At 58.5% G+C, this 27,694-nt stretch overlaps 47 non-coding genes across 47 annotated transcripts; all 47 read left to right on the forward strand.

Moving 5' to 3' along the window:
* The first annotated feature begins 65 nt into the window (after positions 1-65).
* On the forward strand, positions 66-184 carry LOC133671926 (5S ribosomal RNA). Its single transcript, XR_009834534.1, has one exon. It is a non-coding gene; the product is annotated as a 5S ribosomal RNA (ribosomal RNA).
* A 475-nt stretch (positions 185-659) lies between these two features.
* On the forward strand, positions 660-778 carry LOC133671860 (5S ribosomal RNA). Its single transcript, XR_009834471.1, has one exon. It is a non-coding gene; the product is annotated as a 5S ribosomal RNA (ribosomal RNA).
* Positions 779-1,251: 473 nt separating this feature from the next.
* LOC133671990 (5S ribosomal RNA) lies at positions 1,252-1,370 on the forward strand. Its single transcript, XR_009834594.1, has one exon. It is a non-coding gene; the product is annotated as a 5S ribosomal RNA (ribosomal RNA).
* A 473-nt stretch (positions 1,371-1,843) lies between these two features.
* On the forward strand, positions 1,844-1,962 carry LOC133671849 (5S ribosomal RNA). Its single transcript, XR_009834460.1, has one exon. It is a non-coding gene; the product is annotated as a 5S ribosomal RNA (ribosomal RNA).
* A 473-nt stretch (positions 1,963-2,435) lies between these two features.
* LOC133671837 (5S ribosomal RNA) lies at positions 2,436-2,554 on the forward strand. Its single transcript, XR_009834448.1, has one exon. It is a non-coding gene; the product is annotated as a 5S ribosomal RNA (ribosomal RNA).
* A 473-nt stretch (positions 2,555-3,027) lies between these two features.
* LOC133671928 (5S ribosomal RNA) lies at positions 3,028-3,146 on the forward strand. Its single transcript, XR_009834536.1, has one exon. It is a non-coding gene; the product is annotated as a 5S ribosomal RNA (ribosomal RNA).
* A 475-nt stretch (positions 3,147-3,621) lies between these two features.
* On the forward strand, positions 3,622-3,740 carry LOC133671861 (5S ribosomal RNA). Its single transcript, XR_009834472.1, has one exon. It is a non-coding gene; the product is annotated as a 5S ribosomal RNA (ribosomal RNA).
* A 473-nt stretch (positions 3,741-4,213) lies between these two features.
* LOC133671929 (5S ribosomal RNA) lies at positions 4,214-4,332 on the forward strand. Its single transcript, XR_009834537.1, has one exon. It is a non-coding gene; the product is annotated as a 5S ribosomal RNA (ribosomal RNA).
* A 475-nt stretch (positions 4,333-4,807) lies between these two features.
* Positions 4,808-4,926, forward strand: LOC133671862 (5S ribosomal RNA). The gene has a single exon (XR_009834473.1). It is a non-coding gene; the product is annotated as a 5S ribosomal RNA (ribosomal RNA).
* A 473-nt stretch (positions 4,927-5,399) lies between these two features.
* On the forward strand, positions 5,400-5,518 carry LOC133671930 (5S ribosomal RNA). Its single transcript, XR_009834538.1, has one exon. It is a non-coding gene; the product is annotated as a 5S ribosomal RNA (ribosomal RNA).
* Positions 5,519-5,993: 475 nt separating this feature from the next.
* LOC133671863 (5S ribosomal RNA) lies at positions 5,994-6,112 on the forward strand. Its single transcript, XR_009834474.1, has one exon. It is a non-coding gene; the product is annotated as a 5S ribosomal RNA (ribosomal RNA).
* A 473-nt stretch (positions 6,113-6,585) lies between these two features.
* On the forward strand, positions 6,586-6,704 carry LOC133671991 (5S ribosomal RNA). The gene has a single exon (XR_009834595.1). It is a non-coding gene; the product is annotated as a 5S ribosomal RNA (ribosomal RNA).
* A 473-nt stretch (positions 6,705-7,177) lies between these two features.
* On the forward strand, positions 7,178-7,296 carry LOC133671850 (5S ribosomal RNA). The gene has a single exon (XR_009834461.1). It is a non-coding gene; the product is annotated as a 5S ribosomal RNA (ribosomal RNA).
* A 473-nt stretch (positions 7,297-7,769) lies between these two features.
* Positions 7,770-7,888, forward strand: LOC133671838 (5S ribosomal RNA). Its single transcript, XR_009834449.1, has one exon. It is a non-coding gene; the product is annotated as a 5S ribosomal RNA (ribosomal RNA).
* A 473-nt stretch (positions 7,889-8,361) lies between these two features.
* On the forward strand, positions 8,362-8,480 carry LOC133672102 (5S ribosomal RNA). Its single transcript, XR_009834704.1, has one exon. It is a non-coding gene; the product is annotated as a 5S ribosomal RNA (ribosomal RNA).
* Positions 8,481-8,955: 475 nt separating this feature from the next.
* Positions 8,956-9,074, forward strand: LOC133672025 (5S ribosomal RNA). Its single transcript, XR_009834627.1, has one exon. It is a non-coding gene; the product is annotated as a 5S ribosomal RNA (ribosomal RNA).
* A 474-nt stretch (positions 9,075-9,548) lies between these two features.
* On the forward strand, positions 9,549-9,667 carry LOC133671921 (5S ribosomal RNA). The gene has a single exon (XR_009834529.1). It is a non-coding gene; the product is annotated as a 5S ribosomal RNA (ribosomal RNA).
* Positions 9,668-10,140: 473 nt separating this feature from the next.
* On the forward strand, positions 10,141-10,259 carry LOC133672014 (5S ribosomal RNA). Its single transcript, XR_009834617.1, has one exon. It is a non-coding gene; the product is annotated as a 5S ribosomal RNA (ribosomal RNA).
* Positions 10,260-10,733: 474 nt separating this feature from the next.
* On the forward strand, positions 10,734-10,851 carry LOC133672119 (5S ribosomal RNA). The gene has a single exon (XR_009834720.1). It is a non-coding gene; the product is annotated as a 5S ribosomal RNA (ribosomal RNA).
* Positions 10,852-11,325: 474 nt separating this feature from the next.
* Positions 11,326-11,444, forward strand: LOC133671864 (5S ribosomal RNA). The gene has a single exon (XR_009834475.1). It is a non-coding gene; the product is annotated as a 5S ribosomal RNA (ribosomal RNA).
* A 473-nt stretch (positions 11,445-11,917) lies between these two features.
* On the forward strand, positions 11,918-12,036 carry LOC133671992 (5S ribosomal RNA). The gene has a single exon (XR_009834596.1). It is a non-coding gene; the product is annotated as a 5S ribosomal RNA (ribosomal RNA).
* Positions 12,037-12,509: 473 nt separating this feature from the next.
* LOC133671839 (5S ribosomal RNA) lies at positions 12,510-12,628 on the forward strand. Its single transcript, XR_009834450.1, has one exon. It is a non-coding gene; the product is annotated as a 5S ribosomal RNA (ribosomal RNA).
* Positions 12,629-13,101: 473 nt separating this feature from the next.
* LOC133672104 (5S ribosomal RNA) lies at positions 13,102-13,220 on the forward strand. Its single transcript, XR_009834706.1, has one exon. It is a non-coding gene; the product is annotated as a 5S ribosomal RNA (ribosomal RNA).
* Positions 13,221-13,695: 475 nt separating this feature from the next.
* On the forward strand, positions 13,696-13,814 carry LOC133672026 (5S ribosomal RNA). The gene has a single exon (XR_009834628.1). It is a non-coding gene; the product is annotated as a 5S ribosomal RNA (ribosomal RNA).
* A 474-nt stretch (positions 13,815-14,288) lies between these two features.
* On the forward strand, positions 14,289-14,407 carry LOC133671922 (5S ribosomal RNA). Its single transcript, XR_009834530.1, has one exon. It is a non-coding gene; the product is annotated as a 5S ribosomal RNA (ribosomal RNA).
* Positions 14,408-14,880: 473 nt separating this feature from the next.
* LOC133672015 (5S ribosomal RNA) lies at positions 14,881-14,999 on the forward strand. The gene has a single exon (XR_009834618.1). It is a non-coding gene; the product is annotated as a 5S ribosomal RNA (ribosomal RNA).
* A 474-nt stretch (positions 15,000-15,473) lies between these two features.
* LOC133672120 (5S ribosomal RNA) lies at positions 15,474-15,591 on the forward strand. The gene has a single exon (XR_009834721.1). It is a non-coding gene; the product is annotated as a 5S ribosomal RNA (ribosomal RNA).
* Positions 15,592-16,065: 474 nt separating this feature from the next.
* On the forward strand, positions 16,066-16,184 carry LOC133671865 (5S ribosomal RNA). Its single transcript, XR_009834476.1, has one exon. It is a non-coding gene; the product is annotated as a 5S ribosomal RNA (ribosomal RNA).
* A 473-nt stretch (positions 16,185-16,657) lies between these two features.
* On the forward strand, positions 16,658-16,776 carry LOC133671993 (5S ribosomal RNA). Its single transcript, XR_009834597.1, has one exon. It is a non-coding gene; the product is annotated as a 5S ribosomal RNA (ribosomal RNA).
* Positions 16,777-17,249: 473 nt separating this feature from the next.
* On the forward strand, positions 17,250-17,368 carry LOC133671840 (5S ribosomal RNA). Its single transcript, XR_009834451.1, has one exon. It is a non-coding gene; the product is annotated as a 5S ribosomal RNA (ribosomal RNA).
* Positions 17,369-17,841: 473 nt separating this feature from the next.
* Positions 17,842-17,960, forward strand: LOC133672105 (5S ribosomal RNA). The gene has a single exon (XR_009834707.1). It is a non-coding gene; the product is annotated as a 5S ribosomal RNA (ribosomal RNA).
* Positions 17,961-18,435: 475 nt separating this feature from the next.
* On the forward strand, positions 18,436-18,554 carry LOC133672027 (5S ribosomal RNA). The gene has a single exon (XR_009834629.1). It is a non-coding gene; the product is annotated as a 5S ribosomal RNA (ribosomal RNA).
* A 474-nt stretch (positions 18,555-19,028) lies between these two features.
* Positions 19,029-19,147, forward strand: LOC133671923 (5S ribosomal RNA). The gene has a single exon (XR_009834531.1). It is a non-coding gene; the product is annotated as a 5S ribosomal RNA (ribosomal RNA).
* Positions 19,148-19,620: 473 nt separating this feature from the next.
* On the forward strand, positions 19,621-19,739 carry LOC133672016 (5S ribosomal RNA). Its single transcript, XR_009834619.1, has one exon. It is a non-coding gene; the product is annotated as a 5S ribosomal RNA (ribosomal RNA).
* Positions 19,740-20,213: 474 nt separating this feature from the next.
* LOC133672121 (5S ribosomal RNA) lies at positions 20,214-20,331 on the forward strand. Its single transcript, XR_009834722.1, has one exon. It is a non-coding gene; the product is annotated as a 5S ribosomal RNA (ribosomal RNA).
* A 474-nt stretch (positions 20,332-20,805) lies between these two features.
* LOC133671866 (5S ribosomal RNA) lies at positions 20,806-20,924 on the forward strand. The gene has a single exon (XR_009834477.1). It is a non-coding gene; the product is annotated as a 5S ribosomal RNA (ribosomal RNA).
* A 473-nt stretch (positions 20,925-21,397) lies between these two features.
* Positions 21,398-21,516, forward strand: LOC133671969 (5S ribosomal RNA). The gene has a single exon (XR_009834574.1). It is a non-coding gene; the product is annotated as a 5S ribosomal RNA (ribosomal RNA).
* A 472-nt stretch (positions 21,517-21,988) lies between these two features.
* LOC133671783 (5S ribosomal RNA) lies at positions 21,989-22,107 on the forward strand. Its single transcript, XR_009834396.1, has one exon. It is a non-coding gene; the product is annotated as a 5S ribosomal RNA (ribosomal RNA).
* Positions 22,108-22,579: 472 nt separating this feature from the next.
* Positions 22,580-22,698, forward strand: LOC133672011 (5S ribosomal RNA). Its single transcript, XR_009834614.1, has one exon. It is a non-coding gene; the product is annotated as a 5S ribosomal RNA (ribosomal RNA).
* A 475-nt stretch (positions 22,699-23,173) lies between these two features.
* On the forward strand, positions 23,174-23,292 carry LOC133671942 (5S ribosomal RNA). The gene has a single exon (XR_009834548.1). It is a non-coding gene; the product is annotated as a 5S ribosomal RNA (ribosomal RNA).
* Positions 23,293-23,766: 474 nt separating this feature from the next.
* On the forward strand, positions 23,767-23,885 carry LOC133672024 (5S ribosomal RNA). Its single transcript, XR_009834626.1, has one exon. It is a non-coding gene; the product is annotated as a 5S ribosomal RNA (ribosomal RNA).
* A 473-nt stretch (positions 23,886-24,358) lies between these two features.
* On the forward strand, positions 24,359-24,477 carry LOC133671970 (5S ribosomal RNA). The gene has a single exon (XR_009834575.1). It is a non-coding gene; the product is annotated as a 5S ribosomal RNA (ribosomal RNA).
* A 472-nt stretch (positions 24,478-24,949) lies between these two features.
* On the forward strand, positions 24,950-25,068 carry LOC133671784 (5S ribosomal RNA). The gene has a single exon (XR_009834397.1). It is a non-coding gene; the product is annotated as a 5S ribosomal RNA (ribosomal RNA).
* A 472-nt stretch (positions 25,069-25,540) lies between these two features.
* LOC133672012 (5S ribosomal RNA) lies at positions 25,541-25,659 on the forward strand. The gene has a single exon (XR_009834615.1). It is a non-coding gene; the product is annotated as a 5S ribosomal RNA (ribosomal RNA).
* A 473-nt stretch (positions 25,660-26,132) lies between these two features.
* On the forward strand, positions 26,133-26,251 carry LOC133672019 (5S ribosomal RNA). The gene has a single exon (XR_009834621.1). It is a non-coding gene; the product is annotated as a 5S ribosomal RNA (ribosomal RNA).
* A 474-nt stretch (positions 26,252-26,725) lies between these two features.
* LOC133672083 (5S ribosomal RNA) lies at positions 26,726-26,844 on the forward strand. Its single transcript, XR_009834683.1, has one exon. It is a non-coding gene; the product is annotated as a 5S ribosomal RNA (ribosomal RNA).
* Positions 26,845-27,317: 473 nt separating this feature from the next.
* Positions 27,318-27,436, forward strand: LOC133672149 (5S ribosomal RNA). Its single transcript, XR_009834748.1, has one exon. It is a non-coding gene; the product is annotated as a 5S ribosomal RNA (ribosomal RNA).
* The last annotated feature ends 258 nt before the right edge of the window (positions 27,437-27,694 follow it).

The following is a 27,694-nucleotide window of genomic DNA, read 5'->3' on the forward strand; positions in this document are numbered from 1 at the left end:
ACTCTGCCATCCTCCTCGCGCGGCTCGTTCGAAGCGCTTATAGGAAGTGCGCGTTCATGCCTCACGGGTGCGATCATACCAGCACTAATGCACCGGATCCCATCAGAACTCCGCAGTGAAACGTGCTTGGGCGAGAGTAGTACTAGGATGGGTGACCTCCTGGGAAGTCCTCGTGTTGCACCCCATCTTTTTGCTAGTTCCCCGACCCTTCTTTTTTTGATCTCCTGCTCCCCTTCCCGTTATTTCCCCACCTTTCCTTTCCTGGATGGTGTCCCGTGCCCCCCGAGAGGTGGGGCGCGGTGAGTCGCCCGAGAGGAGAAAGGGAAAGGGTGGAAGAGTGAAAGGCCCCTGGGTCCGGGGCGATGACGTCATGATCTAAAGAACCGGCGGTCTGCCTAGCGATTCCATTGCTACTATAAGGGAATCGGACTGCGGAAGCTCCTGTAAAAATCAGGGCGCGATCCGACGGTTGGATCGCGAGTTATGGCCCTTTTGAGCCGGTGTTCCTCCGCGGTTCCGACCGGCCTGCTTCGGGGTCCCGGTCAGGCTTCCAAAAACCGGCGATTGTCGGACCGCCTCGACGCGTCCCATCGCTCTGCCATCCTCCTCGCGCGGCTCCTTCGAAGCGGTTATAGGAAGTGCCCGTTCATAGGCCTCATGGGTGCGATCATACCAGCACTAATGCACCGGATCCCATCAGAACTCCGCAGTTAAACGTGCTTGGGCGAGAGTAGTACTAGGCTGGGTGACCTCCTGGGAAGTCCTCGTGTTGCACCCCATCTTTTTGCTAGTTCCCCGACCCTTCTTTTTTTGGTCTCCTGCTCCCCTTCCCGTTATTTCCTCACCTTTCCTTTCCCGCACTTCGTCACGTGCCCCCCGGGAGGAGGGGCATGGTGAGTCGCCCGAGATGAGAAAGAGACAGGGCAGAATAGTGAAAGGCTCGTGGCTCCGGGGCGATGACGTCATGATTTAAAGATCCGGCGGTCTGCGTAGCGATTCCATTGCTACTATAAGGGAATCGGACTGCGGAAGCTCCTGTAAAAATCCGGGCGCGATCCGACGGTTGGATCGCGAGTTATGGCCCTTTTGAGCCGGTGTTCCTGCGCGGCTCGGACCGGCCCGCTTCGGGGTCCCGGTCAGGCTTCCCAAAACCGGGGATTGTCAGACCGCCTCGACACCTGCCATCGCTCTGCCATCCTCCTCGCGCGGCTCGTTCGAAGCGCTTATAGGAAGTGCGCGTTCAGGCCTCACGGGTGCGTTCATACCAGCACTAATGCACCGGATCCCATCAGAACTCCGCAGTTAAACGTGCTTGGGCGAGAGTAGTACTAGGCTGGGTGACCTCCTGGGAAGTCCTCGTGTTGCACCCCATCTTTTTGCTAGTTCCCCGACCCTTCTTTTTTTGGTCTCCTGCTCCCCTTCCCGTTATTTCCTCACCTTTCCTTTCCCGCACTTCGTCCCGTGCCCCCCGGGAGGAGGGACGCGGTGAGTCGCCCGAGATGAGAAAGAGACAGGGCAGAAGAGTGAAAGGCCCGTGGCTCCGGGGCGATGACGTCATGATTTAAAGATCCGGCGGTCTGCGTAGCGATTCCATTGCTACTATAAGAGAATCAAACTCCGGAAGCTCCTGTAAAAATCTGGGCGCGATCCGACGGTCGGATAACGGGTTATGGCCCTTTTGAGCCGGTGTTCCTCCGCGGCTCAGACCGGCCCGCTTCGGGGTCCCGGTCAGGCTTCCCCAAATCAGGGATTGTCCGACCGCCTCGACGCCTGCCATCACTCTGCCATCCTCCTCGCGCGGCTCGTTCGAAGCGCTTATAGGAAGTGCGCGTTCAGGCCTCACGGGTGCGATCATACCAGCACTAATGCACCGGATCCCATCAGAACTCCGTAGTTAAACGTGCTTGGGCGAGAGTAGTACTAAGATGGGTGACCTCCTGGGAAGTCCTCGTGTTGCACCCCATCGTTTTGCTAGTTCCCCGACCCTTCTTTTTTTGGTCTCCTGCTCCCCTTCCCGTTATTTCCTCACCTTTCCTTTCCCGCACGTCGTCCCGTGACCCCCGGGAGGAGGGGCGCGGTGAGTCGCCCGAGATGAGAAAGAGACAGGGCAGAAGAGTGAAAGGCCCCTGGCTCCGGGGCGATGACGTCATGATTTAAAGATCCGGCGGTCTGCGTAGCGATTCCATTGCTACTATAAGAGAATCAGACTCCGGAAGCTCCTGTAAAAATCTGGGCGCGATCCGACGGTCGGATAACGGGTTATGGCCCTTTTGAGCCGGTGTTCCTCCGCGGCTCAGACCGGCCCGCTTCGGGGTCCCGGTCAGGCTTCCCCAAATCAGGGATTGTCCGACCGCCTCGACGCCTGCCATCACTCTGCCATCCTCCTCGCGCGGCTCGTTCGAAGCGCTTATAGGAAGTGCGCGTTCAGGCCTCACGGGTGCGATCATACCAGCACTAATGCACCGGATCCCATCAGAACTCCGCAGTTAAACGTGCTTGGGCGAGAGTAGTACTAAGATGGGTGACCTCCTGGGAAGTCCTCGTGTTGCACCCCATCGTTTTGCTAGTTCCCCGACCCTTCTTTTTTTGGTCTCCTGCTCCCCTTCCCGTTATTTCCTCACCTTTCCTTTCCCGCACGTCGTCCCGTGCCCCCCGGGAGGAGGGGCGCGGTGAGTCGCCCGAGATGAGAAAGAGACACGGCAGAAGAGTGAAAGGCCCGTGGCTCCGGGGCGATGACGTCATGATTTAAAGATCCGGCGGTCTGCATAGCGATTCCATTGCTACTATAAGAGAATCGGACTTCAGAAGCTCCTGTAAAAATCTGGGCGCGATCCGACGGTCGGATAACGGGTTATGGCCCTTTTGAGCCGGTGTTCCTCCGCGGCTCAGACCGGCCCGCTTCGGGGTCCCGGTCAGGCTTCCCAAAATCAGGGATTGTCCGACCGCCTCGACGCCTGCCATCACTCTGCCATCCTCCTCGCGCGGCTCGTTCGAAGCGCTTATAGGAAGTGCGCGTTCATGCCTCACGGGTGCGATCATACCAGCACTAATGCACCGGATCCCATCAGAACTCCGCAGTGAAACGTGCTTGGGCGAGAGTAGTACTAGGATGGGTGACCTCCTGGGAAGTCCTCGTGTTGCACCCCATCTTTTTGCTAGTTCCCCGACCCTTCTTTTTTTGATCTCCTGCTCCCCTTCCCGTTATTTCCCCACCTTTCCTTTCCTGGATGGTGTCCCGTGCCCCCCGAGAGGTGGGGCGCGGTGAGTCGCCCGAGAGGAGAAAGGGAAAGGGTGGAAGAGTGAAAGGCCCCTGGGTCCGGGGCGATGACGTCATGATCTAAAGAACCGGCGGTCTGCCTAGCGATTCCATTGCTACTATAAGGGAATCGGACTGCGGAAGCTCCTGTAAAAATCAGGGCGCGATCCGACGGTTGGATCGCGAGTTATGGCCCTTTTGAGCCGGTGTTCCTCCGCGGTTCGGACCGGCCTGCTTCGGGGTCCCGGTCAGGCTTCCAAAAACCGGCGATTGTCGGACCGCCTCGACGCGTCCCATCGCTCTGCCATCCTCCTCGCGCGGCTCCTTCGAAGCGGTTATAGGAAGTGCCCGTTCATAGGCCTCATGGGTGCGATCATACCAGCACTAATGCACCGGATCCCATCAGAACTCCGCAGTTAAACGTGCTTGGGCGAGAGTAGTACTAGGCTGGGTGACCTCCTGGGAAGTCCTCGTGTTGCACCCCATCTTTTTGCTAGTTCCCCGACCCTTCTTTTTTTGGTCTCCTGCTCCCCTTCCCGTTATTTCCTCACCTTTCCTTTCCCGCACTTCGTCACGTGCCCCCCGGGAGGAGGGGCATGGTGAGTCGCCCGAGATGAGAAAGAGACAGGGCAGAATAGTGAAAGGCCCGTGGCTCCGGGGCGATGACGTCATGATTTAAAGATCCGGCGGTCTGCGTAGCGATTCCATTGCTACTATAAGGGAATCGGACTGCGGAAGCTCCTGTAAAAATCCGGGCGCGATCCGACGGTTGGATCGCGAGTTATGGCCCTTTTGAGCCGGTGTTCCTGCGCGGCTCGGACCGGCCCGCTTCGGGGTCCCGGTCAGGCTTCCCAAAATCAGGGATTGTCCGACCGCCTCGACGCCTGCCATCACTCTGCCATCCTCCTCGCGCGGCTCGTTCGAAGCGCTTATAGGAAGTGCGCGTTCATGCCTCACGGGTGCGATCATACCAGCACTAATGCACCGGATCCCATCAGAACTCCGCAGTGAAACGTGCTTGGGCGAGAGTAGTACTAGGATGGGTGACCTCCTGGGAAGTCCTCGTGTTGCACCCCATCTTTTTGCTAGTTCCCCGACCCTTCTTTTTTTGATCTCCTGCTCCCCTTCCCGTTATTTCCCCACCTTTCCTTTCCTGGATGGTGTCCCGTGCCCCCCGAGAGGTGGGGCGCGGTGAGTCGCCCGAGAGGAGAAAGGGAAAGGGTGGAAGAGTGAAAGGCCCCTGGGTCCGGGGCGATGACGTCATGATCTAAAGAACCGGCGGTCTGCCTAGCGATTCCATTGCTACTATAAGGGAATCGGACTGCGGAAGCTCCTGTAAAAATCAGGGCGCGATCCGACGGTTGGATCGCGAGTTATGGCCCTTTTGAGCCGGTGTTCCTCCGCGGTTCCGACCGGCCTGCTTCGGGGTCCCGGTCAGGCTTCCAAAAACCGGCGATTGTCGGACCGCCTCGACGCGTCCCATCGCTCTGCCATCCTCCTCGCGCGGCTCCTTCGAAGCGGTTATAGGAAGTGCCCGTTCATAGGCCTCATGGGTGCGATCATACCAGCACTAATGCACCGGATCCCATCAGAACTCCGCAGTTAAACGTGCTTGGGCGAGAGTAGTACTAGGCTGGGTGACCTCCTGGGAAGTCCTCGTGTTGCACCCCATCTTTTTGCTAGTTCCCCGACCCTTCTTTTTTTGGTCTCCTGCTCCCCTTCCCGTTATTTCCTCACCTTTCCTTTCCCGCACTTCGTCACGTGCCCCCCGGGAGGAGGGGCATGGTGAGTCGCCCGAGATGAGAAAGAGACAGGGCAGAATAGTGAAAGGCCCGTGGCTCCGGGGCGATGACGTCATGATTTAAAGATCCGGCGGTCTGCGTAGCGATTCCATTGCTACTATAAGGGAATCGGACTGCGGAAGCTCCTGTAAAAATCCGGGCGCGATCCGACGGTTGGATCGCGAGTTATGGCCCTTTTGAGCCGGTGTTCCTGCGCGGCTCGGACCGGCCCGCTTCGGGGTCCCGGTCAGGCTTCCCAAAATCAGGGATTGTCCGACCGCCTCGACGCCTGCCATCACTCTGCCATCCTCCTCGCGCGGCTCGTTCGAAGCGCTTATAGGAAGTGCGCGTTCATGCCTCACGGGTGCGATCATACCAGCACTAATGCACCGGATCCCATCAGAACTCCGCAGTGAAACGTGCTTGGGCGAGAGTAGTACTAGGATGGGTGACCTCCTGGGAAGTCCTCGTGTTGCACCCCATCTTTTTGCTAGTTCCCCGACCCTTCTTTTTTTGATCTCCTGCTCCCCTTCCCGTTATTTCCCCACCTTTCCTTTCCTGGATGGTGTCCCGTGCCCCCCGAGAGGTGGGGCGCGGTGAGTCGCCCGAGAGGAGAAAGGGAAAGGGTGGAAGAGTGAAAGGCCCCTGGGTCCGGGGCGATGACGTCATGATCTAAAGAACCGGCGGTCTGCCTAGCGATTCCATTGCTACTATAAGGGAATCGGACTGCGGAAGCTCCTGTAAAAATCAGGGCGCGATCCGACGGTTGGATCGCGAGTTATGGCCCTTTTGAGCCGGTGTTCCTCCGCGGTTCCGACCGGCCTGCTTCGGGGTCCCGGTCAGGCTTCCAAAAACCGGCGATTGTCGGACCGCCTCGACGCGTCCCATCGCTCTGCCATCCTCCTCGCGCGGCTCCTTCGAAGCGGTTATAGGAAGTGCCCGTTCATAGGCCTCATGGGTGCGATCATACCAGCACTAATGCACCGGATCCCATCAGAACTCCGCAGTTAAACGTGCTTGGGCGAGAGTAGTACTAGGCTGGGTGACCTCCTGGGAAGTCCTCGTGTTGCACCCCATCTTTTTGCTAGTTCCCCGACCCTTCTTTTTTTGGTCTCCTGCTCCCCTTCCCGTTATTTCCTCACCTTTCCTTTCCCGCACTTCGTCACGTGCCCCCCGGGAGGAGGGGCATGGTGAGTCGCCCGAGATGAGAAAGAGACAGGGCAGAATAGTGAAAGGCCCGTGGCTCCGGGGCGATGACGTCATGATTTAAAGATCCGGCGGTCTGCGTAGCGATTCCATTGCTACTATAAGGGAATCGGACTGCGGAAGCTCCTGTAAAAATCCGGGCGCGATCCGACGGTTGGATCGCGAGTTATGGCCCTTTTGAGCCGGTGTTCCTGCGCGGCTCGGACCGGCCCGCTTCGGGGTCCCGGTCAGGCTTCCCAAAACCGGGGATTGTCAGACCGCCTCGACACCTGCCATCGCTCTGCCATCCTCCTCGCGCGGCTCGTTCGAAGCGCTTATAGGAAGTGCGCGTTCAGGCCTCACGGGTGCGTTCATACCAGCACTAATGCACCGGATCCCATCAGAACTCCGCAGTTAAACGTGCTTGGGCGAGAGTAGTACTAGGCTGGGTGACCTCCTGGGAAGTCCTCGTGTTGCACCCCATCTTTTTGCTAGTTCCCCGACCCTTCTTTTTTTGGTCTCCTGCTCCCCTTCCCGTTATTTCCTCACCTTTCCTTTCCCGCACTTCGTCCCGTGCCCCCCGGGAGGAGGGACGCGGTGAGTCGCCCGAGATGAGAAAGAGACAGGGCAGAAGAGTGAAAGGCCCGTGGCTCCGGGGCGATGACGTCATGATTTAAAGATCCGGCGGTCTGCGTAGCGATTCCATTGCTACTATAAGAGAATCAAACTCCGGAAGCTCCTGTAAAAATCTGGGCGCGATCCGACGGTCGGATAACGGGTTATGGCCCTTTTGAGCCGGTGTTCCTCCGCGGCTCAGACCGGCCCGCTTCGGGGTCCCGGTCAGGCTTCCCCAAATCAGGGATTGTCCGACCGCCTCGACGCCTGCCATCACTCTGCCATCCTCCTCGCGCGGCTCGTTCGAAGCGCTTATAGGAAGTGCGCGTTCAGGCCTCACGGGTGCGATCATACCAGCACTAATGCACCGGATCCCATCAGAACTCCGTAGTTAAACGTGCTTGGGCGAGAGTAGTACTAAGATGGGTGACCTCCTGGGAAGTCCTCGTGTTGCACCCCATCGTTTTGCTAGTTCCCCGACCCTTCTTTTTTTGGTCTCCTGCTCCCCTTCCCGTTATTTCCTCACCTTTCCTTTCCCGCACGTCGTCCCGTGACCCCCGGGAGGAGGGGCGCGGTGAGTCGCCCGAGATGAGAAAGAGACAGGGCAGAAGAGTGAAAGGCCCCTGGCTCCGGGGCGATGACGTCATGATTTAAAGATCCGGCGGTCTGCGTAGCGATTCCATTGCTACTATAAGAGAATCAGACTCCGGAAGCTCCTGTAAAAATCTGGGCGCGATCCGACGGTCGGATAACGGGTTATGGCCCTTTTGAGCCGGTGTTCCTCCGCGGCTCAGACCGGCCCGCTTCGGGGTCCCGGTCAGGCTTCCCCAAATCAGGGATTGTCCGACCGCCTCGACGCCTGCCATCACTCTGCCATCCTCCTCGCGCGGCTCGTTCGAAGCGCTTATAGGAAGTGCGCGTTCAGGCCTCACGGGTGCGATCATACCAGCACTAATGCACCGGATCCCATCAGAACTCCGCAGTTAAACGTGCTTGGGCGAGAGTAGTACTAAGATGGGTGACCTCCTGGGAAGTCCTCGTGTTGCACCCCATCGTTTTGCTAGTTCCCCGACCCTTCTTTTTTTGGTCTCCTGCTCCCCTTCCCGTTATTTCCTCACCTTTCCTTTCCCGCACGTCGTCCCGTGACCCCCGGGAGGAGGGGCGCGGTGAGGCGCCCGAGATGAGAAAGAGACAGGGCAGAAGAGTGAAAGGCCCCTGGCTCCGGGGCGATGACGTCATGATTTAAAGATCCGGCGGTCTGCGTAGCGATTCCATTGCTACTATAAGGGAATCGGACTCCGGAAGCTCCTGTAAAAATCTGGGCGCGATCCGACGGTTGGATCGCGAGTTATGGCCCTTTTGAGCCGGTGTTCCTCCGCGGTTCGGACCGGCCTGCTTCGGGGTCCCGGTCATGCTTCCCAAAACCGGCGATTGTCTGACCGCCTCGACGCGTCCCATCGCTCTGCCATCCTCCTCGCGCGGCTCCTTCGAAGCAGCTATAGGAAGTGCCCGTTCAGGCCTCACAGGTGCGTTCATACCAGCACTAATGCACCGGATCCCATCAGAACTCCGCAGTTAAACGTGCTTGGGCGAGAGTAGTACTAGGCTGGGTGACCTTCTGGGAAATCCTCGTGTTGCACCCCATCTTTTTGCTAGTTCCCCGACCCTTCTTTTTTTGGTCTCCTGCTCCCCTTCCCGTTATTTCCTCACCTTTTCTTTCCTGGATGGTGTCCCGTGCCCCCCGAGAGGTGGGGCGCGGTGAGTCGCCCGAGAGGAGAAAAGGAAAGGGTAGAAGAGTGAAAGGCCCCTGGGTCCGGGGCGATGACGTCATGATCTAAAGAACCGGCGGTCTGCGTAGCGATTCCATTGCTACTATAAGGGAATCGGACTGCGGGAGCTCCTGTAAAAATCTGGGCGCGATCCGACGGTTGGATCGCGAGTTATGGCCCTTTTGAGCCGGTGTTCCTCCGCGGTTCGGACCGGCCTGCTTCGGGGTCCCGGTCAGGCTTCCAAAAACCGGCGATTGTCGGACCGCCTCGACGCGTCCCATCGCTCTGCCATCCTCCTCGCGCGGCTCCTTCGAAGCGGTTATAGGAAGTGCCCGTTCATAGGCCTCATGGGTGCGATCATACCAGCACTAATGCACCGGATCCCATCAGAACTCCGTTGTTAAACGTGCTTGGGCGAGAGTAGTACTAGGCTGGGTGACCTCCTGGGAAGTCCTCGTGTTGCACCCCATCTTTTTGCTAGTTCCCCGCCCTTCTTTTTTTGGTCTCCTGCTCCCCTTCCCGTTATTTCCTCACCTTTCCTTTCCCGCACGTCGTCCCGTGCCCCCCGAGAGGAGGGGTGCGGTGAGTCGCTTGAGTTGAGAAAGAGACAGGGCAGAAGAGTGAAAGGCCCGTGGCTCCGGGGCGATGACGTCATGATTTAAAGATCCGGCTGTATGCGTAGCGATTCCATCGCTACTATAAGGGAATCGGACTGCGGAAGCTCCTGTAAAAATCTGGGCGCGATCCGACTGTTGGAACGCGAGTTATGGCCCTTTTGAGCCGGTGTTCCTCCGCGGTTCGGACCGGCCTGCTTCGGGGTCCCGGTCAGGCTTCCAAAAACCGGCGATTGTCGGACCGCCTCGACGCGTCCCATCGCTCTGCCATCCTCCTCGCGCGGCTCCTTCGAAGCGGTTATAGGAAGTGCCCGTTCATAGGCCTCATGGGTGCGATCATACCAGCACTAATGCACCGGATCCCATCAGAACTCCGTAGTTAAACGTGCTTGGGCGAGAGTAGTACTAGGCTGGGTGACCTCCTGGGAAGTCCTCGTGTTGCACCCCATCTTTTTGCTAGTTCCCCGCCCTTCTTTTTTTGGTCTCCTGCTCCCCTTCCCGTTATTTCCTCACCTTTCCTTTCCCGCACGTCGTCCCGTGCCCCCCGAGAGGAGGGGTGCGGTGAGTCGCCTGAGTTGAGAAAGAGACAGGGCAGAAGAGTGAAAGGCCCGTGGCTCCGGGGCGATGACGTCATGATTTAAAGATCCGGCTGTATGCGTAGCGATTCCATCGCTACTATAAGGGAATCGGACTGCGGAAGCTCTTGTAAAAATCTGGGTGCGATCCGACTGTTGGAACGCGAGTTATGGCCCTTTTGAGCCGGTGCTCCTGCGCGGTTCGGACCGGCCTGCTTCGGGGTCCCGGTCATGCTTCCCAAAACCGGCGATTGTCGGACCGCCTCGACGCGTCCCATCGCTCTGCCATCCTCCTCACGCGGCTCCTTCGAAGCGGTTATAGGAAGTGCCCGTTCATGGACTCATGGGTGCGATCCTACCAGCACTAATGCACCGGATCCCATCAGAACTCCGCAGTTAAACGTGCTTGGGCGAGAGTAGTACTAGGCTGGGTGACCTCCTGGGAAGTCCTCGTGTTGCACCCCATCTTTTTGCTAGTTCCCCGACCCTTCTTTTTTTGGTCTCCGGCTCCCCTTCCCGTTATTTCCTCACCTTTCCTTTCCCGCACGTCGTCCCGTGCCCCCCGGGAGGAGGGGCGCGGTGAGTCGCCCGAGATGAGAAAGAGACAGGGCAGAAGAGTGAAAGGCCCGTGGCTCCAGGGCGATGACGTCATGATTTAAAGATCCGGCGGTCTGCGTAGCGATTCCATTGCTACTATAAGGGAATCGGACTTCGGAAGCTCCTGTAAAAATCTGGGCGCGATCCGACGGTTGGATCGCGAATTATGGCCCTTTTGAGCCGGTGTTCCTGCGCGGTTCGGACCGGCTTGCTTCGGGGTCCCGGCCATGCTTCCCAAAACCGGCGATTGTCGGACCGCCTCGACGCGTCCCATCGCTCTGCCATCCTCCTCGCGCGGCTCCTTCGAAGCGGTTATAGGAAGTGCCCGTTCATGGACTCCCGGGTGCGATCATACCGCACTAATGCACCGGATCCCATCAGAACTCCGCAGCTAAACGTGCTTGGGCGAGAGTAGTACTAGGCTGGGTGACCTCCTGGGAAGTCCTCGTGTTGCACCCCATCTTTTTGCTAGTTCCCCGACCCTTCTTTTTTTGCTCTCCTGCTCCCCTTCCCGTTATTTCCTCACCTTTCCTTTCCCGCACGCCGTCCCGTGCACCCCGGGAGGAGGGGTGCGGTGAGTCGCTTGAGTTGAGAAAGAGACAGGGCAGAAGAGTGAAAGGCCCGTGGCTCCGGGGCGATGACGTCATGATTTAAAGATCCGGTTGTATGCGTAGCGATTCCATCGCTACTATAAGGGAATCGGACTGCGGAAGCTCCTGTAAAAATCCGGGCGCGATCCAACAGTGGGATCGCGAGTTATGGCCCTTTTGAGCTGGTGTTCCTGCGCGGTTCGGACCGGCCGGCTTCGGGGTCCCGGTCATGCTTCCCAAAACCGGCGATTGTCGGACCGCCTCGACGCGTCCCATCGCTCTGCCCTCCTCCTCGTGCGGCTCCTTCGAAGCGGTTATAGGAAGTGCCCGTTCATGGACTCACGGGTGCGATCATACCAGCACTAATGCACCGGATCCCATCAGAACTCCGCAGTTAAACGTGCTTGGGCGAGAGTAGTACTAGGCTGGGTGACCTCCTGGGAAGTCCTCGTGTTGCACCCCATCTTTTTGCTAGTTCCCCGACCCTTCTTTTTTTGGTCTCCTGCTCCCCTTCCCGTTATTTCCTCACCTTTCCTTTCCCGCACTTCGTCCCGTGCCCCCCGGGAGGAGGGGCGCGGTGAGTCGCCCGAGATGAGAAAGAGACAGGGCAGAATAGTGAAAGGCCCGTGGCTCCGGGGCGATGACGTCATGATTTAAAGATCCGGCGGTCTGCGTAGCGATTCCATAGCTACTATAAGGGAATCGGACTGCGGAAGCTCCTGTAAAAATCCGGGCGCGATCCGACGGTTGGATCGCGAGTTATGGCCCTTTTGAGCCGGTGTTCCTGCGCGGCTCGGACCGGCCCGCTTCGGGGTCCCGGTCAGGCTTCCCAAAACCGGGGATTGTCAGACCGCCTCGACACCTGCCATCGCTCTGCCATCCTCCTCGCGCGGCTCGTTCGAAGCGCTTATAGGAAGTGCGCGTTCAGGCCTCACGGGTGCGTTCATACCAGCACTAATGCACCGGATCCCATCAGAACTCCGCAGTTAAACGTGCTTGGGCGAGAGTAGTACTAGGCTGGGTGACCTCCTGGGAAGTCCTCGTGTTGCACCCCATCTTTTTGCTAGTTCCCCGACCCTTCTTTTTTTGGTCTCCTGCTCCCCTTCCCGTTATTTCCTCACCTTTCCTTTCCCGCACTTCGTCCCGTGCCCCCCGGGAGGAGGGACGCGGTGAGTCGCCCGAGATGAGAAAGAGACAGGGCAGAAGAGTGAAAGGCCCGTGGCTCCGGGGCGATGACGTCATGATTTAAAGATCCGGCGGTCTGCGTAGCGATTCCATTGCTACTATAAGAGAATCAAACTCCGGAAGCTCCTGTAAAAATCTGGGCGCGATCCGACGGTCGGATAACGGGTTATGGCCCTTTTGAGCCGGTGTTCCTCCGCGGCTCAGACCGGCCCGCTTCGGGGTCCCGGTCAGGCTTCCCCAAATCAGGGATTGTCCGACCGCCTCGACGCCTGCCATCACTCTGCCATCCTCCTCGCGCGGCTCGTTCGAAGCGCTTATAGGAAGTGCGCGTTCAGGCCTCACGGGTGCGATCATACCAGCACTAATGCACCGGATCCCATCAGAACTCCGCAGTTAAACGTGCTTGGGCGAGAGTAGTACTAAGATGGGTGACCTCCTGGGAAGTCCTCGTGTTGCACCCCATCGTTTTGCTAGTTCCCCGACCCTTCTTTTTTTGGTCTCCTGCTCCCCTTCCCGTTATTTCCTCACCTTTCCTTTCCCGCACGTCGTCCCGTGACCCCCGGGAGGAGGGGCGCGGTGAGGCGCCCGAGATGAGAAAGAGACAGGGCAGAAGAGTGAAAGGCCCCTGGCTCCGGGGCGATGACGTCATGATTTAAAGATCCGGCGGTCTGCGTAGCGATTCCATTGCTACTATAAGGGAATCGGACTCCGGAAGCTGCTGTAAAAATCTGGGCGCGATCCGACGGTTGGATCGCGAGTTATGGCCCTTTTGAGCCGGTGTTCCTCCGCGGTTCGGACCGGCCTGCTTCGGGGTCCCGGTCATGCTTCCCAAAACCGGCGATTGTCTGACCGCCTCGACGCGTCCCATCGCTCTGCCATCCTCCTCGCGCGGCTCCTTCGAAGCAGCTATAGGAAGTGCCCGTTCAGGCCTCACAGGTGCGTTCATACCAGCACTAATGCACCGGATCCCATCAGAACTCCGCAGTTAAACGTGCTTGGGCGAGAGTAGTACTAGGCTGGGTGACCTTCTGGGAAATCCTCGTGTTGCACCCCATCTTTTTGCTAGTTCCCCGACCCTTCTTTTTTTGGTCTCCTGCTCCCCTTCCCGTTATTTCCTCACCTTTTCTTTCCTGGATGGTGTCCCGTGCCCCCCGAGAGGTGGGGCGCGGTGAGTCGCCCGAGAGGAGAAAAGGAAAGGGTAGAAGAGTGAAAGGCCCCTGGGTCCGGGGCGATGACGTCATGATCTAAAGAACCGGCGGTCTGCGTAGCGATTCCATTGCTACTATAAGGGAATCGGACTGCGGGAGCTCCTGTAAAAATCTGGGCGCGATCCGACGGTTGGATCGCGAGTTATGGCCCTTTTGAGCCGGTGTTCCTCCGCGGTTCGGACCGGCCTGCTTCGGGGTCCCGGTCAGGCTTCCAAAAACCGGCGATTGTCGGACCGCCTCGACGCGTCCCATCGCTCTGCCATCCTCCTCGCGCGGCTCCTTCGAAGCGGTTATAGGAAGTGCCCGTTCATAGGCCTCATGGGTGCGATCATACCAGCACTAATGCACCGGATCCCATCAGAACTCCGTTGTTAAACGTGCTTGGGCGAGAGTAGTACTAGGCTGGGTGACCTCCTGGGAAGTCCTCGTGTTGCACCCCATCTTTTTGCTAGTTCCCCGCCCTTCTTTTTTTGGTCTCCTGCTCCCCTTCCCGTTATTTCCTCACCTTTCCTTTCCCGCACGTCGTCCCGTGCCCCCCGAGAGGAGGGGTGCGGTGAGTCGCTTGAGTTGAGAAAGAGACAGGGCAGAAGAGTGAAAGGCCCGTGGCTCCGGGGCGATGACGTCATGATTTAAAGATCCGGCTGTATGCGTAGCGATTCCATCGCTACTATAAGGGAATCGGACTGCGGAAGCTCCTGTAAAAATCTGGGCGCGATCCGACTGTTGGAACGCGAGTTATGGCCCTTTTGAGCCGGTGTTCCTCCGCGGTTCGGACCGGCCTGCTTCGGGGTCCCGGTCAGGCTTCCAAAAACCGGCGATTGTCGGACCGCCTCGACGCGTCCCATCGCTCTGCCATCCTCCTCGCGCGGCTCCTTCGAAGCGGTTATAGGAAGTGCCCGTTCATAGGCCTCATGGGTGCGATCATACCAGCACTAATGCACCGGATCCCATCAGAACTCCGTAGTTAAACGTGCTTGGGCGAGAGTAGTACTAGGCTGGGTGACCTCCTGGGAAGTCCTCGTGTTGCACCCCATCTTTTTGCTAGTTCCCCGCCCTTCTTTTTTTGGTCTCCTGCTCCCCTTCCCGTTATTTCCTCACCTTTCCTTTCCCGCACGTCGTCCCGTGCCCCCCGAGAGGAGGGGTGCGGTGAGTCGCTTGAGTTGAGAAAGAGACAGGGCAGAAGAGTGAAAGGCCCGTGGCTCCGGGGCGATGACGTCATGATTTAAAGATCCGGCTGTATGCGTAGCGATTCCATCGCTACTATAAGGGAATCGGACTGCGGAAGCTCTTGTAAAAATCTGGGTGCGATCCGACTGTTGGAACGCGAGTTATGGCCCTTTTGAGCCGGTGCTCCTGCGCGGTTCGGACCGGCCTGCTTCGGGGTCCCGGTCATGCTTCCCAAAACCGGCGATTGTCGGACCGCCTCGACGCGTCCCATCGCTCTGCCATCCTCCTCGCGCGGCTCCTTCGACGCGGTTATAGGAAGTGCCCGTTCATGGACTCATGGGTGCGATCCTACCAGCACTAATGCACCGGATCCCATCAGAACTCCGCAGTTAAACGTGCTTGGGCGAGAGTAGTACTAGGCTGGGTGACCTCCTGGGAAGTCCTCGTGTTGCACCCCATCTTTTTGCTAGTTCCCCGACCCTTCTTTTTTTGGTCTCCGGCTCCCCTTCCCGTTATTTCCTCACCTTTCCTTTCCCGCACGTCGTCCCGTGCCCCCCGGGAGGAGGGGCGCGGTGAGTCGCCCGAGATGAGAAAGAGACAGGGCAGAAGAGTGAAAGGCCCGTGGCTCCAGGGCGATGACGTCATGATTTAAAGATCCGGCGGTCTGCGTAGCGATTCCATTGCTACTATAAGGGAATCGGACTTCGGAAGCTCCTGTAAAAATCTGGGCGCGATCCGACGGTTGGATCGCGAATTATGGCCCTTTTGAGCCGGTGTTCCTGCGCGGTTCGGACCGGCTTGCTTCGGGGTCCCGGCCATGCTTCCCAAAACCGGCGATTGTCGGACCGCCTCGACGCGTCCCATCGCTCTGCCATCCTCCTCGCGCGGCTCCTTCGAAGCGGTTATAGGAAGTGCCCGTTCATGGACTCCCGGGTGCGATCATACCGCACTAATGCACCGGATCCCATCAGAACTCCGCAGCTAAACGTGCTTGGGCGAGAGTAGTACTAGGCTGGGTGACCTCCTGGGAAGTCCTCGTGTTGCACCCCATCTTTTTGCTAGTTCCCCGACCCTTCTTTTTTTGCTCTCCTGCTCCCCTTCCCGTTATTTCCTCACCTTTCCTTTCCCGCACGCCGTCCCGTGCACCCCGGGAGGAGGGGTGCGGTGAGTCGCTTGAGTTGAGAAAGAGACAGGGCAGAAGAGTGAAAGGCCCGTGGCTCCGGGGCGATGACGTCATGATTTAAAGATCCGGCTGTATGCGTAGCGATTCCATCGCTACTATAAGGGAATCGGACTGCGGAAGCTCCTGTAAAAATCCGGGCGCGATCCAACAGTGGGATCGCGAGTTATGGCCCTTTTGAGCTGGTGTTCCTGCGCGGTTCGGACCGGCCGGCTTCGGGGTCCCGGTCATGCTTCCCAAAACCGGCGATTGTCGGACCGCCTCGACGCGTCCCATCGCTCTGCCCTCCTCCTCGTGCGGCTCCTTCGAAGCGGTTATAGGAAGTGCCCGTTCATGGACTCACGGGTGCGATCATACCAGCACTAATGCACCGGATCCCATCAGAACTCCGCAGTTAAACGTGCTTGGGCGAGAGTAGTACTAGGCTGGGTGACCTCCTGGGAAGTCCTCGTGTTGCACCCCATCTTTTTGCTAGTTCCCCGACCCTTCTTTTTTTGGTCTCCTGCTCCCCTTCCCGTTATTTCCTCACCTTTCCTTTCCCGCACTTCGTCCCGTGCCCCCCGGGAGGAGGGGCGCGGTGAGTCGCCCGAGATGAGAAAGAGACAGGGCAGAATAGTGAAAGGCCCGTGGCTCCGGGGCGATGACGTCATGATTTAAAGATCCGGCGGTCTGCGTAGCGATTCCATTGCTACTATAAGGGAATCGGACTGCGGAAGCTCCTGTAAAAATCCGGGCGCGATCCGACGGTTGGATCGCGAGTTATGGCCCTTTTGAGCCGGTGTTCCTGCGCGGCTCGGACCGGCCCGCTTCGGGGTCCCGGTCAGGCTTCCCAAAACCGGGGATTGTCAGACCGCCTCGACACCTGCCATCGCTCTGCCATCCTCCTCGCGCGGCTCGTTCGAAGCGCTTATAGGAAGTGCGCGTTCAGGCCTCACGGGTGCGTTCATACCAGCACTAATGCACCGGATCCCATCAGAACTCCGCAGTTAAACGTGCTTGGGCGAGAGTAGTACTAGGCTGGGTGACCTCCTGGGAAGTCCTCGTGTTGCACCCCATCTTTTTGCTAGTTCCCCGACCCTTCTTTTTTTGGTCTCCTGCTCCCCTTCCCGTTATTTCCTCACCTTTCCTTTCCCGCACTTCGTCCCGTGCCCCCCGGGAGGAGGGACGCGGTGAGTCGCCCGAGATGAGAAAGAGACAGGGCAGAAGAGTGAAAGGCCCGTGGCTCCGGGGCGATGACGTCATGATTTAAAGATCCGGCGGTCTGCGTAGCGATTCCATTGCTACTATAAGAGAATCAAACTCCGGAAGCTCCTGTAAAAATCTGGGCGCGATCCGACGGTCGGATAACGGGTTATGGCCCTTTTGAGCCGGTGTTCCTCCGCGGCTCAGACCGGCCCGCTTCGGGGTCCCGGTCAGGCTTCCCCAAATCAGGGATTGTCCGACCGCCTCGACGCCTGCCATCACTCTGCCATCCTCCTCGCGCGGCTCGTTCGAAGCGCTTATAGGAAGTGCGCGTTCAGGCCTCACGGGTGCGATCATACCAGCACTAATGCACCGGATCCCATCAGAACTCCGCAGTTAAACGTGCTTGGGCGAGAGTAGTACTAAGATGGGTGACCTCCTGGGAAGTCCTCGTGTTGCACCCCATCGTTTTGCTAGTTCCCCGACCCTTCTTTTTTTGGTCTCCTGCTCCCCTTCCCGTTATTTCCTCACCTTTCCTTTCCCGCACGTCGTCCCGTGACCCCCGAGAGGAGGGGCGCGGTGAGGCGCCCGAGATGAGAAAGAGACAGGGCAGAAGAGTGAAAGGCCCCTGGCTCCGGGGCGATGACGTCATGATTTAAAGATCCGGCGGTCTGCGTAGCGATTCCATGGCTACTATAAGGGAATCGGACTCCGGAAGCTCCTGTAAAAATCTGGCCGCGATCCGACGGTTGGATCGCGAGTTATGGCCCTTTTGAGCCGGTGTTCCTCCGCGGTTCGGACCGGCCTGCTTCGGGGTCCCGGTCATGCTTCCCAAAACCGGCGATTGTCTGACCGCCTCGACGCGTCCCATCGCTCTGCCATCCTCCTCGCGCGGCTCCTTCGAAGCAGCTATAGGAAGTGCCCGTTCAGGCCTCACAGGTGCGTTCATACCAGCACTAATGCACCGGATCCCATCAGAACTCCGCAGTTAAACGTGCTTGGGCGAGAGTAGTACTAGGCTGGGTGACCTTCTGGGAAATCCTCGTGTTGCACCCCATCTTTTTGCTAGTTCCCCGACCCTTCTTTTTTTGGTCTCCTACTCCCCTTCCCGTTATTTCCTCACCTTTTCTTTCCTGGATGGTGTCCCGTGCCCCCCGAGAGGTGGGGCGCGGTGAGTCGCCCGAGAGGAGAAAAGGAAAGGGTAGAAGAGTGAAAGGCCCCTTGGTCCGGGGCGATGACGTCATGATCTAAAGAACCGGCGGTCTGCGTAGCGATTCCATCGCTACTATAAGGGAATCGGACTGCGGGAGCTCCTGTAAAAATCTGGGCGCGATCCGACCGTTGGATCGCGAGTTATGGCCCTTTTGAGCCGGTGTTCCTCCGCGGTTCGGACCGGCCTGCTTCGGGGTCCCGGTCAGGCTTCCAAAAACCGGCGATTGTCGGACCGCCTCGACGCGTCCCATCGCTCTGCCATCCTCCTCGCGCGGCTCCTTCGAAGCGGTTATAGGAAGTGCCCGTTCATAGGCCTCATGGGTGCGATCATACCAGCACTAATGCACCGGATCCCATCAGAACTCCGTTGTTAAACGTGCTTGGGCGAGAGTAGTACTAGGCTGGGTGACCTCCTGGGAAGTCCTCGTGTTGCACCCCATCTTTTTGCTAGTTCCCCGCCCTTCTTTTTTTGGTCTCCTGCTCCCCTTCCCGTTATTTCCTCACCTTTCCTTTCCCGCACGTCGTCCCGTGCCCCCCGAGAGGAGGGGTGCGGTGAGTCGCTTGAGTTGAGAAAGAGACAGGGCAGAAGAGTGAAAGGCCCGTGGCTCCGGGGCGATGACGTCATGATTTAAAGATCCGGCTGTATGCGTAGCGATTCCATCGCTACTATAAGGGAATCGGACTGCGGAAGCTCCTGTAAAAATCTGGGCGCGATCCGACTGTTGGAACGCGAGTTATGGCCCTTTTGAGCCGGTGTTCCTCCGCGGTTCGGACCGGCCTGCTTCGGGGTCCCGGTCAGGCTTCCAAAAACCGGCGATTGTCGGACCGCCTCGACGCGTCCCATCGCTCTGCCATCCTCCTCGCGCGGCTCCTTCGAAGCGGTTATAGGAAGTGCCCGTTCATAGGCCTCATGGGTGCGATCATACCAGCACTAATGCACCGGATCCCATCAGAACTCCGTAGTTAAACGTGCTTGGGCGAGAGTAGTACTAGGCTGGGTGACCTCCTGGGAAGTCCTCGTGTTGCACCCCATCTTTTTGCTAGTTCCCCGCCCTTCTTTTTTTGGTCTCCTGCTCCCCTTCCCGTTATTTCCTCACCTTTCCTTTCCCGCACGTCGTCCCGTGCCCCCCGAGAGGAGGGGTGCGGTGAGTCGCTTGAGTTGAGAAAGAGACAGGGCAGAAGAGTGAAAGGCCCGTGGCTCCGGGGCGATGACGTCATGATTTAAAGATCCGGCTGTATGCGTAGCGATTCCATCGCTACTATAAGGGAATCGGACTGCGGAAGCTCTTGTAAAAATCTGGGTGCGATCCGACTGTTGGAACGCGAGTTATGGCCCTTTTGAGCCGGTGCTCCTGCGCGGTTCGGACCGGCCTGCTTCGGGGTCCCGGTCATGCTTCCCAAAACCGGCGATTGTCGGACCGCCTCGACGCGTCCCATCGCTCTGCCATCCTCCTCGCGCGGCTCCTTCGAAGCGGTTATAGGAAGTGCCCGTTCATGGACTCATGGGTGCGATCCTACCAGCACTAATGCACCGGATCCCATCAGAACTCCGCAGTTAAACGTGCTTGGGCGAGAGTAGTACTAGGCTGGGTGACCTCCTGGGAAGTCCTCGTGTTGCACCCCATCTTTTTGCTAGTTCCCCGACCCTTCTTTTTTTGGTCTCCGGCTCCCCTTCCCGTTATTTCCTCACCTTTCCTTTCCCGCACGTCGTCCCGTGCCCCCCGGGAGGAGGGGCGCGGTGAGTCGCCCGAGATGAGAAAGAGACAGGGCAGAAGAGTGAAAGGCCCGTGGCTCCAGGGCGATGACGTCATGATTTAAAGATCCGGCGGTCTGCGTAGCGATTCCATTGCTACTATAAGGGAATCGGACTTCGGAAGCTCCTGTACAAATCTGGGCGCGATCCGACGGTTGGATCGCGAATTATGGCCCTTTTGAGCCGGTGTTCCTGCGCGGTTCGGACCGGCTTGCTTCGGGGTCCCGGCCATGCTTCCCAAAACCGGCGATTGTCGGACCGCCTCGACGCGTCCCATCGCTCTGCCATCCTCCTCGCGCGGCTCCTTCGAAGCGGTTATAGGAAGTGCCCGTTCATGGACTCCCGGGTGCGATCATACCGCACTAATGCACCGGATCCCATCAGAACTCCGCAGCTAAACGTGCTTGGGCGAGAGTAGTACTAGGCTGGGTGACCTCCTGGGAAGTCCTCGTGTTGCACCCCATCTTTTTGCTAGTTCCCCGACCCTTCTTTTTTTGCTCTCCTGCTCCCCTTCCCGTTATTTCCTCACCTTTCCTTTCCCGCACGCCGTCCCGTGCACCCCGGGAGGAGGGGTGCGGTGAGTCGCTTGAGTTGAGAAAGAGACAGGGCAGAAGAGTGAAAGGCCCGTGGCTCCGGGGCGATGACGTCATGATTTAAAGATCCGGCTGTATGCGTAGCGATTCCATCGCTACTATAAGGGAATCGGACTGCGGAAGCTCCTGTAAAAATCCGGGCGCGATCCAACAGTGGGATCGCGAGTTATGGCCCTTTTGAGCTGGTGTTCCTGCGCGGTTCGGACCGGCCGGCTTCGGGGTCCCGGTCATGCTTCCCAAAACCGGCGATTGTCGGACCGCCTCGACGCGTCCCATCGCTCTGCCCTCCTCCTCGTGCGGCTCCTTCGAAGCGGTTATAGGAAGTGCCCGTTCATGGACTCACGGGTGCGATCATACCAGCACTAATGCACCGGATCCCATCAGAACTCCGCAGTTAAACGTGCTTGGGCGAGAGTAGTACTAGGCTGGGTGACCTCCTGGGAAGTCCTCGTGTTGCACCCCATCTTTTTGCTAGTTCCCCGACCCTTCTTTTTTTGGTCTCCTGCTCCCCTTCCCGTTATTTCCTCACCTTTCCTTTCCCGCACTTCGTCCCGTGCCCCCCGGGAGGAGGGGCGCGGTGAGTCGCCCGAGATGAGAAAGAGACAGGGCAGAATAGTGAAAGGCCCGTGGCTCCGGGGCGATGACGTCATGATTTAAAGATCCGGCGGTCTGCGTAGCGATTCCATTGCTACTATAAGGGAATCGGACTGCGGAAGCTCCTGTAAAAATCCGGGCGCGATCCGACGGTTGGATCGCGAGTTATGGCCCTTTTGAGCCGGTGTTCCTGCGCGGCTCGGATCGGCCCGCTTCGGGGTCCCGGTCATGCTTCCCAAAATCAGGGATTGTCAGACCGCCTCGACGTCTGCCATTGCTCCGCCATCCTCCTCGCGCGGCTCGTTCGAAGCGCTTATAGGAAGTGCGCGTTCAGGCCTCACGGGTGCGTTCATACCAGCACTAATGCACCGGATCCCATCAGAACTCCGCAGTTAAACGTGCTTGGGCGAGAGTAGTACTAAGATGGGTGACCTCCTGGGAAGTCCTCGTGTTGCACCCCATCGTTTTGCTAGTTCCCCGACCCTTCTTTTTTGATCTCCTGCTCCCCTTCCCGTTATTTCCTCACCTTTCCTTTCCCGCACGCCGTCCCGTGCCCCCCGGGAGGAGGGCCGCGGTGAGTCGCCCGAGATGAGAAAGAGACAGGGCAGAAGAGTGAAAGGCCCGTGGCTCCGGGGCGATGACGTCATGATTTAAAGATCCGGCGGTCTGCGTAGCGATTCCATTGCTACTATAAGAGAATCGGACTCCGGAAGCTCCTGTAAAAATCTGGGCGCGATCCGACGGTCGGATAACGGGTTATGGCCCTTTTGAGCCGGTGTTCCTCCGCGGCTCAGACCGGCCCGCTTCGGGGTCCCGGTCACGCTTCCCAAAATCAGGGATTGTCCGACCGCCTCGACGCCTGCCATCACTCTGCCATCCTCCTCGCGCGGCTCGTTCGAAGCGCTTATAGGAAGTGCGCGTTCAGGCCTCACGGGTGCGATCATACCAGCACTAATGCACCGGATCCCATCAGAACTCCGCAGTTAAACGTGCTTGGGCGAGAGTAGTACTAGGATGGGTGACCTCCTGGGAAGTCCTCGTGTTGCACCCCATCGTTTTGCTAGTTCCCCGACCCTTCTTTTTTTGGTCTCCTGCTCCCCTTCCCGTTATTTCCTCACCTTTCCTTTCCCGCACGTCGTCCCGTGCCCCCGGGAGGAGGGGCGCGGTGAGTCGCCCGAGATGAGAAAGAGACAGGGTAGAAGAGTGAAAGGCCCCTGGCTCCGGGGCGATGACGTCATGATTTAAAGATCCGGCGGTCTGCGTAGCGATTCCATTGCTACTATAAGGGAATCGGACTCCGGAAGGTCCTGTAAAAATCTGGGCGCGATCCGACGGTTGGATCGCGAGTTATGGCCCTTTTGAGCCGGTGTTCCTCCGCGGTTCGGACCGGCCTGCTTCGGGGTCCCGGTCATGCTTCCCAAAACCGGCGATTGTCTGACCGCCTCGACGCGTCCCATCGCTCTGCCATCCTCCTCGCGCGGCTCCTTCGAAGCAGCTATAGGAAGTGCCCGTTCAGGCCTCACGGGTGCGTTCATACCAGCACTAATGCACCGGATCCCATCAGAACTCCGCAGTTAAACGTGCTTGGGCGAGAGTAGTACTAGGCTGGGTGACCTCCTGGGAAATCCTCGTGTTGCACCCCATCTTTTTGCTAGTTCCCCGACCCTTCTTTTTTTGGTCTCCTGCTCCCCTTCCCGTTATTTCCTCACCTTTCCTTTCCTGGATGGTGTCCCGCGCCCCCCGAGAGGTGGGGCGCGGTGAGTCGCCCGAGAGGAGAAAGGGAAAGGGTAGAAGAGTGAAAGGCCCCTGGGTCCGGGGCGATGACGTCATGATCTAAAGAACCGGCGGTCTGCGTAGCGATTCCATTGCTACTATAAGGGAATCGGACTGCGGAAGCTCCTGTAAAAATCTGGGCGCGATCCGACGGTTGGATCGCGAGTTATGGCCCTTTTGAGCCGGTGTTCCTCCGCGGTTCGGACCGGCCTGCTTCGGGGTCCCGGTCAGGCTTCCAAAAACCGGCGATTGTCGGACCGCCTCGACGCGTCCCATCGCTCTGCCATCCTCCTCGCGCGGCTCCTTCGAAGCGGTTATAGGAAGTGCCCGTTCATAGGCCTCATGGGTGCGATCATACCAGCACTAATGCACCGGATCCCATCAGAACTCCGTAGTTAAACGTGCTTGGGCGAGAGTAGTACTAGGCTGGGTGACCTCTTGGGAAGTCCTCGTGTTGCACCCCATCTTTTTGCTAGTTCCCCGACCCTTCTTTTTTTGGTTTCCTGCTCCCCTTCCCGTTATTTCCTCACCTTTCCTTTCCCGCACGTCGTCCCGTGCCCCCCGAGAGGAGGGGTGCGGTGAGTCGCTTGAGTTGAGAAAGAGACAGGGCAGAAGAGTGAAAGGCCCGTGGCTCCGGGGCGATGACGTCATGATTTAAAGATCCGGCTGTATGCGTAGCGATTCCATCGCTACTATAAGGGAATCGGACTGCGGAAGCTCCTGTAAAAATCCGGGCGCGATCCAACAGTGGGATCGCGAGTTATGGCCCTTTTGAGCTGGTGTTCCTGCGCGGTTCGGACCGGCCGGCTTCGGGGTCCCGGTCATGCTTCCCAAAACCGGCGATTGTCGGACCGCCTCGACGCGTCCCATCGCTCTGCCCTCCTCCTCGTGCGGCTCCTTCGAAGCGGTTATAGGAAGTGCCCGTTCATGGACTCACGAGTGCGATCATACCAGCACTAATGCACCGGATCCCATCAGAACTCCGCAGTTAAACGTGCTTGGGCGAGAGTAGTACTAGGCTGGGTGACCTCTTGGGAAGTCCTCGTGTTGCACCCCATCTTTTTGCTAGTTCCCCGACCCTTCTTTTTTTGGTCTCCTGCTCCCCTTCCCGTTATTTCCTCACCTTTCCTTTCCCGCACTTCGTCCCGTGCCCCCCGGGAGGAGGGGCGCGGTGAGTCGCCCGAGATGAGAAAGAGACAGGGCAGAATAGTGAAAGGCCCGTGGCTCCGGGGCGATGACGTCATGATTTAAAGATCCGGCGGTCTGCGTAGCGATTCCATTGCTACTATAAGGGAATCGGACTGCGGAAGCTCCTGTAAAAATCCGGGCGCGATCCGACGGTTGGATCGCGAGTTATGGCCCTTTTGAGCCGGTGTTCCTGCGCGGCTCGGATCGGCCCGCTTCGGGGTCCCGGTCATGCTTCCCAAAATCAGGGATTGTCAGACCGCCTCGACGTCTGCCATTGCTCCGCCATCCTCCTCGCGCGGCTCGTTCGAAGCGCTTATAGGAAGTGCGCGTTCAGGCCTCACGGGTGCGTTCATACCAGCACTAATGCACCGGATCCCATCAGAACTCCGCAGTTAAACGTGCTTGGGCGAGAGTAGTACTAAGATGGGTGACCTCCTGGGAAGTCCTCGTGTTGCACCCCATCTTTTTGCTAGTTCCCCGACCCTTCTTTTTTGATCTCCTGCTCCCCTTCCCGTTATTTCCTCACCTTTCCTTTCCCGCACGCCGTCCCGTGCCCCCCGGGAGGAGGGCCGCAGTGAGTCGCCCGAGATGAGAAAGAGACAGGGCAGAAGAGTGAAAGGCCCGTGGCTCCGGGGCGATGACGTCATGATTTAAAGATCCGGCGGTCTGCGTAGCGATTCCATTGCTACTATAAGAGAATCGGACTCCGGAAGCTCCTGTAAAAATCTGGGCGCGATCCGACGGTCGGATACCGGGTTATGGCCCTTTTGAGCCGGTGTTCCTCCGCGGCTCAGACCGGCCCGCTTCGGGGTCCCGGTCACGCTTCCCAAAATCAGGGATTGTCCGACCGCCTCGACGCCTGCCATCACTCTGCCATCCTCCTCGCGCGGCTCGTTCGAAGCGCTTATAGGAAGTGCGCGTTCAGGCCTCACGGGTGCGATCATACCAGCACTAATGCACCGGATCCCATCAGAACTCCGCAGTTAAACGTGCTTGGGCGAGAGTAGTACTAGGATGGGTGACCTCCTGGGAAGTCCTCGTGTTGCACCCCATCGTTTTGCTAGTTCCCCGACCCTTCTTTTTTTGGTCTCCTGCTCCCCTTCCCGTTATTTCCTCACCTTTCCTTTCCCGCACGTCGTCCCGTGCCCCCGGGAGGAGGGGCGCGGTGAGTCGCCTGAGATGAGAAAGAGACAGGGCAGAAGAGTGAAAGGCCCCTGGCTCCGGGGCGATGACGTCATGATTTAAAGATCCGGCGGTCTGCGTAGCGATTCCATTGCTACTATAAGGGAATCGGACTCCGGAAGGTCCTGTAAAAATCTGGGCGCGATCCGACGGTTGGATCGCGAGTTATGGCCCTTTTGAGCCGGTGTTCCTCCGCGGTTCGGACCGGCCTGCTTCGGGGTCCCGGTCATGCTTCCCAAAACCGGCGATTGTCTGACCGCCTCGACGCGTCCCATCGCTCTGCCATCCTCCTCGCGCGGCTCCTTTGAAGCAGCTATAGGAAGTGCCCGTTCAGGCCTCACGGGTGCGTTCATACCAGCACTAATGCACCGGATCCCATCAGAACTCCGCAGTTAAACGTGCTTGGGCGAGAGTAGTACTAGGCTGGGTGACCTCCTGGGAAATCCTCGTGTTGCACCCCATCTTTTTGCTAGTTCCCCGACCCTTCTTTTTTTGGTCTCCTGCTCCCCTTCCCGTTATTTCCTCACCTTTCCTTTCCTGGATGGTGTCCCGCGCCCCCCGAGAGGTGGGGCGCGGTGAGTCGCCCGAGAGGAGAAAGGGAAAGGGTAGAAGAGTGAAAGGCCCCTGGGTCCGGGGCGATGACGTCATGATCTAAAGAACCGGCGGTCTGCGTAGCGATTCCATTGCTACTATAAGGGAATCGGACTGCGGAAGCTCCTGTAAAAATCTGGGCGCGATCCGACGGTTGGATCGCGAGTTATGGCCCTTTTGAGCCGGTGTTCCTCCGCGGTTCGGACCGGCCTGCTTCGGGGTCCCGGTCAGGCTTCCAAAAACCGGCGATTGTCGGACCGCCTCGACGCGTCCCATCGCTCTGCCATCCTCCTCGCGCGGCTCCTTCGAAGCGCTTATAGGAAGTGCGCGTTCAGGCCTCACGGGTGCGATCATACCAGCACTAATGCACCGAATCCCATCAGAACTCCGCAGTTAAACGTGCTTGGGCGAGAGTAGTACTAGGATGGGTGACCTCCTGGGAAGTCCTCGTGTTGCACCCCATCGTTTTGCTAGTTCCCCGACCCTTCTTTTTTTGATCTCCTGCTCCCCTTCCCGTTATTTCCCCACCTTTCCTTTCCTGGATGGTGTCCCGTGCCCCCCGAGAGGTGGGGCGCGGTGAGTCGCCCGAGATGAGAAAGAGACAGGGCAGAAGAGTGAAAGGTACGTGGCTCCGGGGGCGATGACATCATGATTTAAAGATCCGGCGGTCTGCGTAGCGATTCCATTGCTACTATAAGGGAATCGGACTCCGGAAGCTCCTGTAAAAATCTGGGCGCGATCCGACGGTCGGATCCCGGGTTATGGCCCTTTTCAGCCGGTGTTCCTCCGCGGCTCAGACCGGCCCGCTTCAGGGTCCCGCTCAGGTTTCCCAAAATCAGGGATTGTCTGACCGCCTCGACGCGTGCCATCGCTCTGCCATCCTCCTCGCGCGGCTCGTTCGAAGCGCTTATAGGAAGTGCGCGTTCAGGCCTCACGGGTGCGTTCATACCAGCACTAATGCACCGGATCCCATCAGAACTCCGCAGTTAAACATGCTTGGGCGAGAGTAGTACTAGGCTGGGTGACCTCCTGGGAAGTCCTCGTGTTGCACCCCATCTTTTTGCTAGTTCCCCGACCCTTCTTTTTTTGGTCTCCTGCTCCCCTTCCCGTTATTTCCTCACCTTTCCTTTCCCGCACGGTGTCCCGTGCCCCCCGGGAGGAGGGGCGCGGTGAGTCGCCCGAGATGAGAAAGAGACAGGGCAGAAGAGTGAAAGGCCCGTGGCTCCGGGGCGATGACGTCATGATTTAAAGATCCGACGGTCTGCGTAGCGAATCCATTGCTACTATAAGGGAATCGGACTCCGGAAGCTCCTGTAAAAATCTGGGCGCGATCCGACGGTCCGATCCCGGGTTATGGCCCTTTTGAGCCGGTGTTCCTCCGCGGTTAAGACCGGCCCGCTTCGGGGTCCCGGTCAGGCTTCCCCAAATCAGGGATTGTCGGACCGCCTCGACGCCTGCCATCGCTCTGCCCTCCTCCTCGCGCGGCTCGTTCGAATCGCTTATAGGAAGTGCGCGTTCAGGCCTCACGGGTGCGTTCATACCAGCACTAATGCACCGGATCCCATCAGAACTCCGACGTTAAACGTTCTTGGGCGAGAGTAGTACTAGGCTGGGTGACGTCCTGGGAAGTCCTCGTGTTGCACCCCATCTTTTTGCTAGTTCCCCGACCCTTCTTTTTTTGGTCTCCGGCTCCCCTTCCCGTTATTTCCTCACCTTTCCTTTCCCGCACGTCGTCCCTTGCCCCCCGGGAGGAGGGGCGCGGTGAGTCGCCCGAGATGAGAAAGAGACAGGGTAGAAGAGTGAAAGGCCCGTGGCTCCGGGGCGATGACATTATGATTTAAAGATCTGGCGGTCTGCGTAGCGATTCCATGGCTACTATAAGGGAATCGGACTACGGAAGCTCC

This window comes from Populus nigra, chromosome 13 (genome assembly GCF_951802175.1).
Source record: "Populus nigra chromosome 13, ddPopNigr1.1, whole genome shotgun sequence".
NCBI classification, from domain to species: domain Eukaryota; kingdom Viridiplantae; phylum Streptophyta; class Magnoliopsida; order Malpighiales; family Salicaceae; genus Populus; species Populus nigra.